The 18006-nt window shown below is 43.9% G+C and overlaps 1 protein-coding gene across 1 annotated transcript in view; it reads left to right on the top strand.

Moving 5' to 3' along the window:
• PPIE (peptidylprolyl isomerase E) overlaps positions 1-18006 on the top strand; it is a 619697-nt gene that overhangs the window by 206358 nt on the left and 395333 nt on the right. The gene's annotated exons all lie outside the window — the stretch shown is intronic.

The raw sequence follows: 18006 nt of genomic DNA, 5'->3' as shown, positions 1-18006 counted from the left end.
ACTTTGCCCTGTCCGCTCTCGGGGGGGGGGGGGGGGAGTCCCCAAGAGATGCTTTCCTACACGATTGGCCCCCAGAACTGCTTTATGCCTTTCCACCTTTTCCCCTAATTCCCCAGTTTTTGAAAAAAAGTCCAACGGTTGAGAAACAAAGTCATCCTCATTGCACCTTATTGACCCCGCCAAGTCTGGTTCCCCTTTCTCTGGCCTCATCTAGTTCATTGTCCCTGGACTCTGGATCCAACTCCGGACCTGTTGTCTTATCCGCAGGGACTGATCCATCCTAATCTACAAAGTCTCAAGATGACTGCTTGGTATCGCCACTTACAGTGATTGCCAAGCAGTATAATCTATCTTCCCCAGTACAAAAGATACTTCTGGCTTCTCATAAACCACCCACCAGGAAACTTTACTTTAGTAAATGGAGCAGATTTGTGCTTTGATCTCATGGAGAGGGAATTGACCCATTTTCAGCCTTGATTAATAAGGTATTAGAATATTTATCAACTTTATTCCAGTCTGGAACCTCATGTTCGACTGTTAGAGTTCACCTAGCTGCTATTTCAAATTTTCATAATGGCTTTGATGACCTTTCCTTAATGTCTCATCACCTCTGAAAAACCTTACTAAAGGGCGTTTTACATTTGAAACCACCTTTTAAAGAACCCGTTGAACATTGAAAGTTAACGCTAGTCTAGCAAAGTATGGTCCATCAGCCATTTGAACCAGCAGCCTCCTGTGATATCACATTTTTATCTTGGAAGACTCTATTCCTGGTGGCCATCACATCAGCCAGGAGACTATCATTATTGCAAGCTTTATGTGCAAAATGTCCATATATCATTTTTCACAGAGAGAGTGTATCACTTAGAACTAACCCCTCCTTTCTACCCAAAGTAGTAACTAATCCTCCTTTCTACCCAAGGTAGTATCAGACTCAAATATTAATCAATCCATAGACCTACCAGTTTTCTTCCCAAACTTCTCAAACAAAGGAGAATATTGCTTGCATTTGTTGGATGTATACAGACAATTACATTTTTATTTGGATTGAATGAAATCATTTAGGAAATCAGACCAATTGTTCCTGTCCTTTTCAAGCACTTGACTGGACAAACCAGTTTCCAAAGTTACTTTATTGAAATGGTTGAGAGATTGCATCGCCTTTGTTTATGACCAAAATAAGCTGAACCTATCAACTAAGGTCAAGGCTCATTCTACTAGATCAGTTTCCACTTCACTAGCCTTTCATTCTAGAGCCTGTATGGATGAAATTTGCACAGCGGCCACCTGGGGAACCCCTCACACCTTTATCACTCATTAGAGATTGGATATGGTCTCCAGGGGAAGAGCATCCTTTGGCTCAGTGTGCTCAGGAACATCCTTCCTTAGGGCCTCCCGGGACATAAGGTAGCTGGGGACTCTGTCCCAACAATCAAGAATAAATGAAGATTGACAACATCAGATAAAGAAGTGATGTTCTTACCATAACATTCCATCTGTGTTGTTGATCTTCATTCATTCTTGACATCCCACCCTCCTACCCCCTCCAAAGTCTCCTGGAGGTTCGGAACTAGTCCTGGTTTTATAGTAGGGCAGTTGCTCAGACAAAGCTTCAACCTTTTTTTTCTTCTGCAGGCAAAACTCGATCTGAGGGGAAGGGAAGAGAGGCATTATGGGTAGTCTTAGCTTGAGAGTTTCTGGCTGGTGCGAGCTTGGTACAACGGCAGAGCTGGTCCTGAGCATGGAACCGAGACCCAACAATCAAGAATGAATGAAGACTGACAACACAGATGGAACATCATGCTAAGAACATAACTTCTTTTTTGTATTAGTATTAATATTACACTGTAAAATTGCACACCCTTTGTTAAGGGTCTTAAAGTAGCTGATAAGGGGTTGTGGTAACTGTGATGACTACCTTATAGTCTGGGCAGAAGGGGACTTAGCTAGTAAATGTGTGCCAGCCTTTCCCATGTGTGTGTGTGTGTGTGTCTGTGTGTCTGTGTCAGTGTCAGCTGCTTGGGCAGGGAAACAAAGCACTGGTGGGACAAAGAGAGAGAGTGTTGGAGGACTTGGCTTGGAACCCTGGCTAAGGACTGAACTCTGTAGATGTGCAAGTGGGGAGTCTTATTGGGGATCTGGAGAAAGAGGAAGAAACCAGTTTTGGACTGACCGTGGTCACTATGTGCTTTTAAGGGAAATTGCATTTGATGCAAAGAGCTGCATCTGGAAATACAGTGTGTGTACCTGTCATCCTCCTAGTGTACGTCCCGCAGTGATGCAAGTGATGAGGATTGAGGCTTCTTGATTACTGATCCAGTGGTAGGTTGTCACACCCCCTTTCATTTGTTTTGGTAAATCTAAATTTAAATGATGCTTATCATCACATTCCTATAGCACTGATCACAAACATTTGTTAAAGTTTTCTGTGTCTGCCTTGTTGTTTGAGTTATCCTCTGCTTTAAGGTTGTTCAAAAAGTGTCTAGCTCCAGTGATAGTCTGTTTCCTATTGTTAACTGCAAAGCATTCACATCTTTCCTCATTTAGATGACTTGCTTATATTTGCAGAGTCACTTTGAAGGTGTCAGAAATCTCTTATTTGGGTAAGAGATCCAGTTCGCAGACTGAGTTTTCATAGGTTCATAGGTAAGTACTAGGCTATCTGCCCATGGGCATTTATAAGCCTAGCCACAGAGTGATGGCTTTCGCCTCCCCATTAGATTAGTAACCTGGGCCTCTGTCAACAGGGCTCCTGAAGTTATCCCAGGGTAGAACTTACGATTACCCATCCACTCATCAAGATTTCTCTTGAAGAGGGTCAGAGAGGAGCTCTGTCAAATATGGATTGGGATTCTATTCCAGAATGAGGGGAGACGCTGGGACAGGAATCTATCCCTCCAGCATGTCCTGTTTATTGTTGTACATAGGTTCAAGTTGCTAGAACGAGTGGTTCTGAGGGATCTCGTTTTTTTGAGGTGAAGCATGTCCATTAGTTCAGGGTTTGACATGGCCCTATAGGTCAGGCATAGGTCACCTCTGAGCAGACGGTAAGCGACTGAGAAGAGCTGGAGCTTTTTTAGTCGTGCTTCATAGGGTAATTGTTTAAGGCCCTTAATCCTCTTAGTGAGGTACTTCTGTGGTCTTTCTAGTTGTTGCAGGTGTCTAGTGAGGTACATCCCAAATAGGGCATTGTACTCTATTATGGGCCTAATGAGTGAGGAGTAAAGGGGCACAATCACCTCCTTGGATCTGGATGAGAAACCCTTTGTGATCAGGTGTGCCACATAGAAGGATTTCCTGACCGTTTTGGCTATGTGGTTATCAAAGGAGAGCATGCTATCTACTTGGGTACCCAGGTCCCTAATTACTTCTTCTGTACTTAGTGGATTCCCATCTATGTGGTAGTTTGTAGGTACTTTGTTTTTCCCAAATGGGATTACTATGCATTTTTTGGCATTTAGCTTGAGGCCGTGACTTTGACACCAGGTGTTTGTCTCTGTGAGACCCTTTTGCAGGATGTCTCTGTCAGCTGGAGAGTCAATTATTGCACCCAATTTACAGTCATCTGCGAACTTGGTTAGCAATAGTCCCTCTGCCTTTGCCTGTACTTCGGAGAAATATATACCGAACAGGAGTGGTCCCAGGACTGAGCCCTGTGGGACTCCGCTTGTGACTGGTTTAGAGTCAGACATGGCGTCTGCCACTCTTACCGTGTGGGTTCTGTCTGAGAGCCAATTGGCAACCCATCTCGTGACATGGGGGTTGATATTTAAGCTGGTGAGTTTGTCTATGATTCCTGAGTGTGGGATGGTGTCGAACGTCTTAGCGAGGTCCAGATCTGCTGTGTGGACCACCTTCCCTTCATCTATGGCCTTGGTGACTGTTTTGAAGAAGTCGACCAAGTTCAGGAGGCAAGATCTGCCTTTAACAAAGCTGAACTGGGTGGGGTCCAGTGTCTGGAGGTTCCCAATGTCCCTGTTAATGAGCTCCATGATAATGCGTTCCATGGCTTTGCAGACCAAGCTAGTCAAGCTTATAGGGCGATAGTTCCCAGGGTCAGTTGTGGCACCACTTTTGTGGAGTGGTACGACTGTTGCTGTACGCCATTCTTTGGTACATAGCCTGTAGAGAGGCTGAGTTTGAATAGTGATTTGAGATGGGGGCTTAGTTCATTTTGAAGCTCATGTAAGACACAACCTGGGATAGCATCTGGTCCCATTGATGCTGTGTTTTTGGCCTTTGCAAGGGCTGTCTTTACTTGTGTGTCTGAGATATCTGGAGCGCCACATTCTTCTGGGATGGGTGCTAGCCCCTTTGGTGGAGGGGGGGGGTGAGGTTTGCACTGAACTTGTCAGCCAGGATGTTGGCAATGTCATTTGGTTCAGTGTATTTATAGCCATTATGCACTAGCTCGGAGCATATCTGAGAGTTTGCCCCTAGACTCTTGACATAGTTAAAGAAGGCCTTGTGGTTATCCTTAGAATCGTTGGCTATTTTTCTTTTGAAGTTGGCCTTGGATGATTTAATGAGGGAGCGCAGTTTTCTACTGATGTTAATCAGAGATGCCTTCTTATTTTGGGATTTTGTTCTATCTTGCAGGAGTTTCCTCCTTCTGTTGTAAAGTTTATATATGGCCGGGGTCCACCAGACTGGCTTCCTCTTTTTTGAGGAGTTGGTCTTGGTTTTACTTGGGATGGCTCGGTCCATGCATTCTTGAAGGTGTTCATAGAATGCACTTGTAAAGGATTCTGCCGATGGGTGATCATTTTCCATTTGATTGGAAGCTTTGAAACTTCCCACCTCGGTCTTGAGGAGTGTGAAGTTGGCTTTAGAGAAGTTTTTCACCTTGATTTCCTTGACTGGGGGGGGGGGGGGGTCGGGATGTGGATGTCCAGTGTGATTAGTTTGTGATCTGATCTTACCAATGACGAGTTTACCTCAGGTGTGGAACATAGGTTCCCCATGTTGGTGAAGACCAGGTCCAGTATGTTGTCACCTCTTGTGGGAGTGGTGACCAGCTGTTCAAGGGCGTTTGAGTTTATAAACTCAAGGAAGCATTGGGCTAACGCGTTTGAGCTTGAGTAGTTTTCCCAGTCAATGTTTGGATAGTTGAAGTCACCCAGTAGCATGGTGTTTGGTAGAATCTTCATACTTTCTAATGTTCTCAGGAATGCTGCGTGAGGGTCCTGAGACAAGGTGGGAGATCTGTAGGAAGCTATAAATTGAACAGTCAATTTACCCGCTGTCAGTTGCACTTGGATGGTCTCAGAATCCGCATGCTGCTACTAACCTGGAGGTGTGGGTGGTATTGATGTATATGGACACACCCCCTCCTTTTGTGTTCCGGTCCTGGTTTTGGGACCTAAAGGTATGGTAGGAGTTATAGCCTGGTAGTGCTGGGGTGCTCTCTGGAGCCTTAAACCAGGTTTCTGTCACTACACATACGCCGATTTCTTCCATACTAAGGAGAGCCTTGAGTCACTTGAGTGCATTTTGAGGTTTAGACTTCTGGCGCTGAGCAGCATTACCCTCAGTTTTTGTTTATTATTGTTGTTTATGGAGGCGGGTTTGTCTTTTGAGCCTTGCCTAAAAAAGGCAGTATTGGGGTGGCAAGAGTCTTGGCCAGTATTCGAAAGCCCAGGGGCGACAGGTGCAAGCCGTCTCTGGTGAAGCAACGTGGCTTGTCAAGCATGTTGTCCTAGGCTGACAAGTACTGCATCCCCTTTGAATGACACCAGTAGTTTAACCAATTGTTGAAACTGATCATTTTTTCTTCGTATGCTGGCATCATTTTGGGTGAGGGCAGGATGCTACTCATACTCAGAGTCATACCAGCCTGGGCTACATGGTCAGAGAGCTCCTCCATGTCTCTTTTCATGTAGTCCAGGGAGGTATGTCTCAGGTCATTTACGCCAACATGTACAATGACAGAGTCTTATTTGTACTTGTTGTGTAGTGACCTGAGTGCATGTATTATGTGGCGGATTCTGGCACCCGACAGGCAGTTTACGGTAACCTTCTCCTTGTTCAGTCTAGTGAGTGGGATGTCTGTTTGCCTGATGATAGATTCACCAATTACTAGTGTGTTAGGTGTGTTATTTAGCCTCAGGGGCTGTTTTTGCTTGGCACACTGACGTTGTGATGTATGTGTTACCTGGTTTCTGTTGTGGGGTGGGGGTTGCTTGGGTGTATGCTTAGGAGGTCTCTGTTGTTTAGGCAGGTTCTTATTTAGAGCCACCAAGTATGTTTTTGCATGTTTCTGAGAGTTGTTTTGTGGTGCAGCTATGGCTGGTCTATATGAGTCTGGTAATGTGGTGCTAGTGTTGCCCTTCTCCTTGTGACTGGTTGATCCAGTCGTGGGTTGAGAGAGCTTAGCCTCCAGTTTGGCTGTGTAGCTGCATCTCTCACATATGTTTGTGTTGGTTGGGAGGAGGAGGGGGTTGTCTGTGTACATGAAGCAATTGTGACATTGCCTCAGGATGCCCAGATTCACCAGCTGGACCGGAGAGCACACCTGAAGCTGTCCCTTGAACATGCCTGAATAGATGGTTGGGACTGTCTTGCTGATTGGATGAGTAAAGAGCCTTATACTTCCTGAGTATAGGACTGAAGTGCAAGCTGTAAGCTACTGCTAATTTTAGTGAGTTTTAGTAAGTGCCGGTCTTAAATTGCCGTATTTCTAGTGCTGGCTTGAAGAGTTTCAAGTTTCAAGGGAAAAACTGAAGTGCAGACTTCGTGGAGCCTTGAATAGTTTAAGCGGTGCGCGGTTCTTATACCAGGGAGATCAAAAAGGATAGAAATTAGCCCAAAATGGCCAATGAGCTACAAGTTGCTGGGCTGGGTCCACTTCTACAGGGACAGATAGGCTGCTCAGAGTTCCCTCTCCCACAGTGAACAAGGAAGCCACCTAACTATCCAAGTATGATATGGACAACACAGGAACTTTTACCACAGTCCTGGATTCAGCAAAGCCTGAAAACTGGACTAGACTAGTTCAGAAAGGCGGCAAGGATTTTTTTTTTTTTTTTTTTTTCCAGAAACAACAGAAATGCAGAGCTTAAATTACTTTAAATATACAGAGGAGGCTAGCGCACTTGAGTGTGTAGCCTGCGACTGTGTTACCGGTAACTTAAATGCAAAAATGACAAACAGTAACTTTTTTTCAAGTGCAACAAAGAAATAAGTACAGTAAGCAATGCAGATATCACTAGGGATCCACAGAAGCGCTGAAATGCCGCGTTTTAGGCAGAATTAGCGTTTCAGGGAAACAACAAGCAAAAACAATACTTAATCAAGTCCAAAGTCTCTCTTTTGTCTCTCAGCTGCTTGTAGGACCCTGCAGGGCACCACGAGGAGCCTGCTGAGCTGTATACAAGCGCAAAACCAGGCTAAGCGGTTTTTATACCAGGGAGATCAAAATGATAGAAATTAGCCAAAAATGGCCAATGAGCTACAAGTTGCTGGGCTGAGACCACTCTTACAGGGACAGATAGGCTGCTCAAAGTTCCCTCTCTCACAGTGAACAAGGAAGCCACCTAACTATCCAAGTATGATATGGGCAACACAGGAACCTTTACCACAGTCCTGGATTCAGCAAAGCCTGAAAACTGGACTAGACTAGTTCAGAAAGGCGGCAAGGATTTTTTTTTTTCAGAAACAACAGAAATGCAGAGCTTAAATTACTTTAAATATACAGAGGAGGCTAGCGCACTTGAGTGTGTAGCCTGCGACTGTGTTACCGGTAACTTAAATGCAAAAATGACAAACAGTAACTTTTTTTCAAGTGCAACAAAGAAATAAGTACAGTAAGCAATGCAGATATCACTAGGGATCCACAGAAGCGCTGAAAAGCCACGTTTTAGGCGGAATTAGCGTTTCAGGGAAACAACAAGCAAAAACAATACTTAATCAAGTCCAAAGTCTCTCTTTTGTCTCTCAGCTGCTTGTAGGACCCTGCAGGGCACCATGAGGAGCCTGCTGAGCTGTATACAAGTGCAAAACCAGGCTAAATGGTTTTTATACCAGGGAGATCAAAAAGGATAGAAATTAGCCAAAAATGGCCAATGAGCTACAAGTTGCTGGGCTGAGACCACTCCTACAGGGACAGATAGGCTGCTCAGAGTTCCCTCTCTCACAGTGAACAAGGAAGCCACCTAACTATCCAAGTATGATATGGGCAACACAGGAACCTTTACCACAGTCCTGGATTCAGCAAAGCCTGAAAACTGGACTAGACTAGTTCAGAAAGGCGGCAAGGATTTTTTTTTTTCCAGAAACAACAGAAATGCAGAGCTTAAATTACTTTAAATATACAGAGGAGGCTAGCACACTTGAGTGTGTAGCCTGCGACTGTGTTACCGGTAACTTAAATGCAAAAATGACAAACAGTAACTTTTTTTCAATTGCAACAAAGAAATAAGTACAGTAAGCAATGCAGACATCACTAGGGATCCACAGAAGCGCTGAAATGCCGCGTTTTAGGCAGAATTAGAGATGTTCTTCATCTCACATTGCTGCAGTCCTAACACTTGGGTAGTCCGCTGTCCCAGTCGGCCCGAATACCAAAGTATAAGGCTGACGTCGGTCAAGGCGCATTAGTCTGACGTCAGGACGTCAGGGTACAAATGCGCATGACCGACGTCATATCCTCAGTCTTTTTTGCCGCATGGTCCGATGCAGAAGCAGTATTGCGAGTGCAGGTTGGCGTTCTGAAATTTTCTGAAGTCGGAGTTTCAGACCGAATCAAAGTTGGCTAAGTACCCGTTGGGAATATTTTGGTTTTCTTGCCTCAGTATTTAACCGGATGTCAGAAAAAGTGAATAACTGTATTTCTTGTGGGAAACAGATACCTCATAGGGATTACCATACCTTGTGTATACCTTGCTTAGGGCCTGAGCACGACGTTGTTGGATGTCGCTCTTGTGCTAGATTTAACAAACGCACTATAAAGAGAAGATTAGACTGTGCCAGGTTAGTTTTTGGGAAGCGTTGTAATTATAAAATGCCGTCGGATGCTCCGACGCCCGCTTCGTCTAAAAAGCGCAAGGACAAAGCAGCAAAGCCTAGGTTGGAAGAACCGTCTGTCCCGGACGTCGGTTCTTTAGAGGGCTCGGTGGAGCCGGAGGTTCTGCCAGAAGTTTCTTTGCAGTCTCAGGGAGAGACTTTACTGTTACAAGATGTGTCCTCTCAGGAGGTAGGCCAGGCTGAAGGGGCTTCTCAGGTAGCTGTTCTCCCTCCCTTCCTAAGGTGGTTAGGCCCTCCCTTCTGTTTCCAAGGCTTCTTCGAGAGGCAGGCCAGGTTTAACTTCAGTGGGTGTCTCTCCTAGTTCTTCAGGGTCTCTGCCTAAGAAACATATGCTTAAAATGGCAGAAGATTTAATTACTATGATTAGAGGTTCTATGCCCCCTCCTGATAAGAGGCCTAGGGTGGAACCTGAGCTTGAGAGTTTTGAGCAGTGTTCGGAGGCTTCTGAGTCTTGGCTGAAGACTTACAGGAGTATCCTCCTTATTCTGATTCTGATGTAGATGATTCTACTCCTTCGGCTTCTCCTCCTGAGGATTTTTCTTTTCAGAGACTCTTCATTCCATGAGGGAGCATTTTAAATGGGAAGGTCAAGATTTCTCTGATTCCAGGAAAAGGCTTAGGAATTTTTGTTTCTACCCCAGCATAGGCCTTTAGCTATTCCTCCTGTTCTGGATGTGGTGGAAGATGTTTTGGCAGAGGCTTCCCTGAACCCTGATTCTTTGCCTCCTGCCCCAGTTAAACCGGATAGGTATTATAGGGTGCCTGAAGCTCATAAGTATCTTTTTAAGAGTCCTAGGGCAGACCCAGAAACTGTTTCTCAGGGGCCTAAAGGTGTTAAGGCTTCTGTTGTTAAAAATCCTGTTCCTCCTGATAAAGAGGCAAGGGCTTTGGATAGATGGGGAAAGAAGGTGTATACTTCTTCCACTTTAGCCATGAGGGCTTTGAATTGCCAGTTCCACATGTTAAAATACCAAAATTATCTCCTTACACAATTGAAGTCTAAGGTGGATGCTCTGGCGGAAGGTATTGAGTGTAAAGAGTTGCAGGATTTAGTTCATGTTTCTGAACAGGTGGGTAAGCATTCTTTGCAATGTTTTTTTGATGCTGTACAGGCCTCTTCCAGGGTGGCTGCCACTGGTTCTGTTCTTCGCAGGCACGCCTGGCTGAGGGATCAGAATTTAGCTGAGCATGTTAAGACAAGGATTTTAGATGCTCCGTTACAATCTGATGTGTTATTTGGTTCGCCTGTGGAAGCAGTTTTAAAGAAAATGGAGGACAAGGCTAAGTCTATGCAGACTGTTAAAGATTTTTTGCAGGTTCAGCCTCCGAAGTTTAGTAGAAATTGGCCTACTAAGGGGTGGACATATCCTTCTTATGATTCCCAGTCTAGGGGTAGGTCTAGGCGTGGTAGGGGCAGAGCTCAAGGTTCTTTTAGGCCTAGAACAGGGAGTTCACCTGCTCAGTCTTCTGGTGAGGGCAGGGGTCAGTCCTTTCGTAAACAGACCCAATGACCTGCCTTTTCAGCTGCCAGAGCCTTCTCGTCTGGCAGCACCTTTGGGAGGACGGCTGGCACTTTTCAAAGAAAATTGGAGTTTAATTACCCAAGACAGATGGGTATTGGATATCATTCACCACGGTTACAGGTTTTATTTCCATACCTTGCCTCCTTTCAAAGGCATGCCAGACATTCCTCCTCTACAAAGAAAAGAGGCCCACAAGCAAATTTCTCTGTTACTCCAAATAGGGGCCATTCAGCCGGTTCCTGTGCCAGAAAGGGGCCTAGGATTTTATTCTCGCCTGTTCCTAGTACCAAAAAGGGGAACACGTGGAGACCAATTTTGGATTTATCTATCCTCAACACTTATCTGGACATTCCCAAGTTCAAAATGTTGACGTTACAACAGCTTTTACCTCTGCTGGGAAAAGATCACTGGATGGTAACTTTAGATCTCAAGGAGGCTTACCTTCATGTGCCTATCAGACTAAGTTGCAGGAAGTATCTGCGTTTCGAGCTGGGAATTCCCATTATCAGTTCTCTGCATTGCCCTTTGGCTTATCTACTGCCCAGAGTATTCACAAAAGTTCTGGCTCCAGTGATAGCTTACTTCAGGCTAAAAGGAATACAAATCTATCCTTACTTGGACGACTGCCTGATTCTGGCTCAAGAAAAGGAAGACCTTTTTCAGCATTTGGAATATGTGATAGCAGTGCTAAGATGCCTGGGGTATTCTGTGAACGAAATAAAGTCCAGTCTAGTACCCTCTCAAGACATGTGCTTTCTGGGTGTGAGACTGAATACAGCAACCCAGATGGCCTTTTTAACCCCGGACAAACAAAAGAATCTTTCCCTTTACTTCCATCAACTATCTCTTCAGTCCGGGCTGACTGCAGGGACAGTCCTTCAAGCCTTAGGGTTCATGGCATCTTGTATTCTGGTGCTTCCCAATGCCAATCTGCATATGAGGAAGCTGCAATGGTATCTCAAAAATGTATGGACACAGCACTGCCAGGATTTGGACACTGTCATTCAAATAATACCTTGCATTCAAAAGGAATTTTGTGGTGGGCTCAGGAATGTCACCTAAACAAGGGACTCTCTGTGACCCGGCCAGAGGCGAGTCAGATTCTAATGACAGATGCCTCAGACATAGCTTGGGGAGCTCATCTGAATGGAAAGTGGATACAAGACAAGTGGCCTGCCAGACTACAGCATCTACATATCAACATGAAGGAGATGTTAGCAGTCCAGTTTGCATTAATGGCTTTCAAGGAGTTACTTCTTCCAGGGCAGGTGTTGATTCTAACAGACAACACAACTGTCATGTGGTACATCAACAAACAAGGGGGAACACATTCTTATCCTCTATGCAGGCAAGCAATGATTTTGTGGGAGACTGCGCTCAGCTTGCAACTAAATCTTCAGGCAAGGTTTCTGCCGGAGCACAGAACTCCTTAGCAGATGTGTTAAGCAGGCAAATCATGGATCCCCACGAGTGGAAACTGGATCTTCATGTATTTCGAACATTGACAGTGTCATGGGGAACTCCAGACATAGATCTGTTCGCTTCTCCACTAAACCACTAGCTGCCAAAGTTTTGCACAAAAGGTTTCATCACACAGCTTGGAAAGTGGATGCTCTTTCTTTCAGTTGGAAAAATCTTCATGTGTATGCCTTTCCACCTCTGCCTCTCCTCCCAAAGGTACTCCTAAAGGTCAGACAAGACAAGCCAAGGATGATTTTAATAGCTCCAGATTGGCCTCGGCAACACTGGTACCCATTACTGAGGAGTCTGGTAAGGAAGCCTCCATGGCCTTTACCTTTGATTCCACACCTATTGTCTCAGAGGGACGGTCATCTACTCAATGTCAAGCTTCACTCTCTTCATCTAACAGCCTGGCATATTCTGTTTTGAACCACAGCAGGTCTCAACTTCCTCAACAAGTTTTGAATGTGATTATGGAAGCCAGAAGACCTAGTACAAGGAAAGTGTACAGAAAAATGGAAGAGATTTTTATTTTGGAGTGCAGCAAAGGATTTGGAGGTTTCTGAGCCTAATTTGAGTGTGGCTCTTCAATATCTTACTGAGTTATTGGACAAAGGTTTGTCTTTCTCTTCCATTAAGATTCATGCTGCAGCAATTTCAGCTCACTATGATTGTGACCCACCATTGTTTTCTCATCCTTTGTTCAAGCAATTTCTTAGAGGGGCAAAGAATATAAGACCCCCGAGAGCTCCTACTCCTGCTTGGGACCTCAATTTTGTGTTGGAGGAACCTACTCTACAACCTTTTGAGCCTCATGGCTACTGCTGAATTGAAATACTTGTCATGGAAGACTGCTTTTTGTTGGCCATTACTTCTGCAAGAAGGGTTTCTGAATTGCAGGCCCTTATGGCGGTTGAGCCTTTTTTGATTTTCCATAAGGATAGGGTATCATTACGTACTAATCCTTCCTTTATGCCTAAGGTGGTCTCTAGTGTGGCTTTAAACCAAACTATTCATTTGCCTACTTTTTATGCAGATCCCCAAAATAAGGGGGAAAAGATTTTGCACACTTTAGATGTACACAGGCAGTTGCGTTATTATTTAAGCAGGACTAAGGATTTTAGGCAGTCTCAGCAGTTGTTTGTTTCTTTTGCTTTGAGTTCTCAGGGCAAGCCTGTGTCAAAACAAACTATTTCTAAGTGGATTGGGTTTTGCATTGCATTTTGTTATTCCCATCATGGCAAGGAGATTCCAGTTGGAATTAGGCCTCATTCCACTAGGGCTACTGCCACTTCAACAGCATTTCTAAGGGGGGTGGCAACTAAGGATATTTTGGAGGCAGCTACTTGGAGTTCAGTGCATACTTTCTCTAAGCATTACCACCTTCCTCTCTACTCTAAATCTAGGGCTGGTTTTGCCACGGCTATTTTGCAGGGCATGTTGACAGCTCCTGCTTCTTTATGATTTGCCAGCCTCCCTACCCTCTGCTTTGGGATTCTACCCAAGTGTTAGGACTGCAGCAATGTGAGATGAAGAACATAGTACAGTTTTGTACCTACCATAAATGTAGATGTTCGAAGATCCACATTGCTGCAGTCCAATTTACCCTCCCTCCTTCCCCTCTGTGTTTAGGGGTGGTTGTGTGGGTGGGGTTGTACTTTTGTAAATTTGTATATATTGTACATTTATTTGGTACAGCAGTGTTTGGTGTTTTTTGGTTTTGGCCTTATCTTTTTAGGGTCTTCTGACATCTGGGGCAAGAAAAGACTGAGGATATGACGTCGGTCATGCGCATTTGTACCCTGACGTCCTGACGTCAGACTAATGCGCCTTGACCGACGTCAGCCTTATACTTTGATATTCGGGCCGACTGGGACAGCGGACTACCCAAGTGTTAGGACTGCAGCAATGTGGATCTTCGAACATCTACATTTATGGTAAGTACAAAACTGTACTTTTCAGGGAAACAACAAGCAAAAACAATACTTAATCAAGTCCATAGTCTCTCTTTTGTCTCTCAGCTGCTTGTAGGACCCTGCAGGGCACCACAAGGAGCCTGCTGAGCTGTATACAAGTGCAAAACCAGGCTAAGCGGTTTTTATACCAGGGAGATCAAAAAGGATAGAAATTAGCCAAAAATGGCCAATGAGCTACAATTTGCTGGGCTGAGACCACTCCTACAGGGACAGATAGGCTGCTCAGAGTTCCCTCTCTCACAGTGAACAAGGAAGCCACCTAACTATCCAAGTATGATATGGCCAACACAGGAACCTTTACCACAGTCCTGGATTCAGCAAAGCCTGAAAACTGGACTAGACTAGTTCAGAAAGGTGGCAAGGATTTTTTTTTTTCAGAAACAACAGAAATGCAGAGCTTAAATTACTTTAAATATACAGAGGAGGCTTAGCACTTGAGTGTGTAGCCTGTGACTGTGTTACCGGTAACTTAAATTCAAAAATGACAAACAGTAACTTTTTTTCAAGTGCAACAAAGAAATAAGTACAGTAAGCAATGCAGATATCACTAGGGATCCACAGAAGCGCTGAAATGCCGTGTTTTAGGCAGAATTAGCGTTTCAGGGAAACAACAAGCAAAAACAATACTTAATCAAGTCCAAAGTCTCTCTTTTGTCTCTCAGCTGCTTGTAGGACCCTGCAGGGCACCACGAGGAACCTGCTGAGCTGTATACAAGCGCAAAACCAGGCTAAGCGGTTTTTATACCAGGGAGACCAAAAAGGATAGAAATTAGCCAAAAATGGCCAATGAGCTACAAGTTGCTGGGCTGAGACTACTCCTACAGGGACAGATAGGCTGCTCAGAGTTCCCTCTCTCACAGTGAACAAGGAAGCCACCTAACTATCCAAGTATGATATGGGCAGCACAGGAACCTTTACCTCAGTCCTGGATTCAGCAAAGCCTGAAAACTGGACTAGACTAGTTCAGAAAGGTGAGAAAACAAGGAATGTTTTTTTTTTTTTTTTTTTTTTTTTTTAGAAACAGAAATGCAGAGCTTAAATTACACAGAGAAGGTTAGCGCACTTGAGTGTGTAGCCTGCGACTGTGCTATTTTCAGGAGAACGTTTAAATGTCTTGCCTTACTCCTTTCCACAGGATTGTATTCCTAGGGTATCTCCTGGATACGTGTTCAAATAGATTTTCTTCCACAGGAAAAATTAGATCTGTATGTGTAGACGTTGGCAATAATGGAGAACACTGGACAACATGAAAGTGCAAATCCAGAACACAGAGTGATGTGGTTATGTAAAGTCAAGTGTTCTCCATTATCACCTGAAGCTGTTACTGCCACTAAAAATGATAAAAAATAAAATGTTTTCCATTATCACTGAGCATATCTCTCAGCTGTCCGTGATATTATTTAAGAAAATTCTTAACACTGAATGCGTAACATGCCCTTGAGATGTGGAACAGTAAGGAGCGTGGATGTTTTAAGACTCAAAATAAGGAACATTCCTTATAATGAAGTACACTTGAGAGGCGTGAGTAACAATAATGGGTTTTCTATCTATTATTTTTAGCTTTGCCCCTTTTTCTTGAGCAAAGAAATTGAGAGCTGTGGATGAGATGATATGTAGCAGCTCCTCAGTGTTATGCAACTGCCGTAAAGTTCTGAGAGCTACACAAGAACACTGTTGTGGGCCAGTGTTTTTCATTATCACCTTGAAATGAAAGTATATGAGCCGGCATCCCCTGCTTTGCCATCACCAAGTCATAGAATAGGTTAGGTGCACTGGAACCCTTTGTTTGGGATTTTTAACCAAACTAATAGTATTTCAAGCTAGAAATTGTCAGAACACACATTTAGAATTAAGCTATTAACAGATTTTGCTGTCTCTCTCTTCCCCCTGGAGAGTGCCAATACTTTTTGGAAATTAAGAACAACTTTGCTGCGTTTTTTGTGATCTTCCACGTATGTATGTTCAAGACAGTCTCCTGCACCTTCATTTAGCCCACTTGTAAAACAGTGACTAAGATACCTTTTTACTTATGATTTTTCAAGCCCATCCTAAATGACTGAGGGTACTGGTGATGGCTGCTGACTTGTTAAAGTTAGGTTCATCTTCCAGCCTGAGTAGAAAGGTTGAATGCTTTGGCACTGACATGGTTAGCTCTTCATAATAACTTTCCTAGGTATTTTTATGTCTTAAAACATACTTGTAGCTGTTTGCATGATGTGCTTCCTGAAATTCCAGAGAGACTGTGAACAATTTCTGTTGGTGGCAAGAGTCACAACATTTTGGCAAAGGGACTGTATGCTATTTAAAAAGATGGAGATTGTAGTGCATGCTGCATTTAGCCAACTATTCCAGGGCTTCACTATCTAGTGGCTTCATCTACAGACTTGCCAAACTGGATAGAGAGAGTAGCTTTCACTGCAAGCAGCAGTTCCCACACAAACCTATGGTACTGCTCTGCACCCAAACCCATAACTTGTTAGTACAGCTTCATGCTGACTTTTGCAACTTTGGTAGTGATATGGAAATTAGGTGAGACTAATTCTTCCATGCATTACATATATTTTTTGGAATAACTGAGTGTTTCTGGATCAGGAAGTTAGGTTTATGTGAGACCTGTGGCTTGACCTATTTTTCCTAGAATGCATGTCTGTAATGTTATAGGATTGTACCAGCCTGAAATTATTTTAGTAGCTGGTTGTGTCTTACATGTCTCCAAATAGGACTTCTAGAGTTGCCTTCAGTTTAAGGAGGCCATGCAAGTTGGGATCAGAGGCTGTGGGAGATCAGACTTTGATGAGGTATGTTAGGATTGACTGTATAGGGAATATAGGGTCTATATTAGAACACCGAACATTTAAAATGTCGAGTGTTTTGATATTGACCCGTTTTCAGCAAACGCTGAAAATATCGAAGAAACAGAAAACCAAATTTTTTCCTAGGTAAAGAATTCGGTTTGTTTCTTCGGTATTTTCAGCACTCTGGTGGAAAGTTATGGGTCGGGTTCAGGTAAGTGTGCGATTGAGTGTGGGTTGGGTTAGTTAGGGTTAGGGTGCGGGTTAGTTATGTGTGCGATTGTGTGGACATGAGGGTTAGGGTGGGTTAGGTGAGTTAGGGTTAGGGCGCGGGTTAGGTATGTGTGCGATTGTGTGGACGTGAGGGTTAGGGCGGGTTAGGTGAGTTTGGGTTAGGGCGCAGGTCAGGTAAGTGTGCGATTGTATGGATGTGAGGGTTAGGGTGGGGTAGTTGAGTTAGGGTTAGGGCGCGGGTGAGGTGAGTGTGTGATAGTGACGGATCTTAGGGCTAGGGTTTGGGTTAAGGTAAGTGGATAGTTAGTGGTGTGTGTATAGTTTAGTGTAGGGTTAGGGGTAAGAGTTTAGGTGTATGTGTGTGGATTGCTGTTTGTTTGGTGTGCTTGTGTTGTGTGTATGTGTTTTGGAACAGCAAATATTTTCCCTAGGAAAAAATTTGCTGTTCTGAATGTTCGATGTATTTTTGATTGGTAGGGTTCGATATTAGAAAACTCGACATTTTGAATGGTCAGTGTTCTAATATAGACTCGGGAAAATGGTGGCAGGGGCTACAGAGCTTTGGGTCTTACTCTGCCAAGAGACAAAGCCAGCAGTGAGGCTAATATTCCTCAAGATTATTTTGTGATGGTATGCACACTAAGGATAGTTGCATAACTTTGGATTTCCCAGCTGTAGTTTAATTTTTTACTGAATTTATATTAATTTGATTAGGCCATATGCTAATGCTTTTTGTCAAAGTATCTGGGCTACTTGTAAAACACAAAAGGGGACTTATGGCACCAATTATGTTAATGCCTTAAAGGATGTAAAAGAGATTAAGAATGCTGAGACTGATGAATCTAACATCAAAGACACCCTTCCCTTGTTGAGTTCACATTTGGAGTCATCCTCTGTTTTTTTTATTTATTTGTTTTATTTTACTTTTGTTGACCATGTTTGTCCGACTGAGCGACGGCCCGGGGTAGAACAGCTCCAACATATTATATAGTTATC

Source organism: Protopterus annectens, chromosome 1.part2 (assembly GCF_019279795.1).
Source record: "Protopterus annectens isolate FY-2018-M chromosome 1.part2, PAN1.0, whole genome shotgun sequence".
Lineage (NCBI taxonomy): Eukaryota > Metazoa > Chordata > Ceratodontiformes > Protopteridae > Protopterus > Protopterus annectens.
This window is presented reverse-complemented; position numbering and strand designations above follow the sequence as displayed.